This window comes from Salvelinus alpinus, chromosome 33, assembly GCF_045679555.1.
Source record: "Salvelinus alpinus chromosome 33, SLU_Salpinus.1, whole genome shotgun sequence".
NCBI classification, from domain to species: Eukaryota; Metazoa; Chordata; class Actinopteri; order Salmoniformes; family Salmonidae; genus Salvelinus; species Salvelinus alpinus.
The window spans coordinates 22,038,539-22,038,896 of record NC_092118.1 but is presented as its reverse complement, the minus strand read 5'-3'; positions in this window follow the sequence as shown (position 1 = coordinate 22,038,896).

Here is a 358-nt window from a genome sequence, read left to right as displayed (position 1 = left end):
TAACGACCCGGTATTGTGTTCTGTGTTTGTGGGTGTGTTATGGTTCTCATGGCTACTAGCAGGGGTTAAATATGTCAGGACAGATGGAAAGGTTGGGGGGGTATGATGGGTAATACCGCGGGATTTGGAAATGCATAAATAGGGATTACTGTCTCATTGTTCGGTCTCTTCTGTTCGTGCCTTGATCTGTTGCTATGAGAGTGACTCTTGACCCGACAGGGTAACATTGTGTACGTTCGGCATTTAGCGGCGTGGGTTGTGGCCGGAACAATAGCCCAGTTTATGAATAAACCTGTGTTCTGACCTGCACACCTAGAGTCCGTCTCTTTTCCCTTTATGACCCAGCCGGGTCATTACA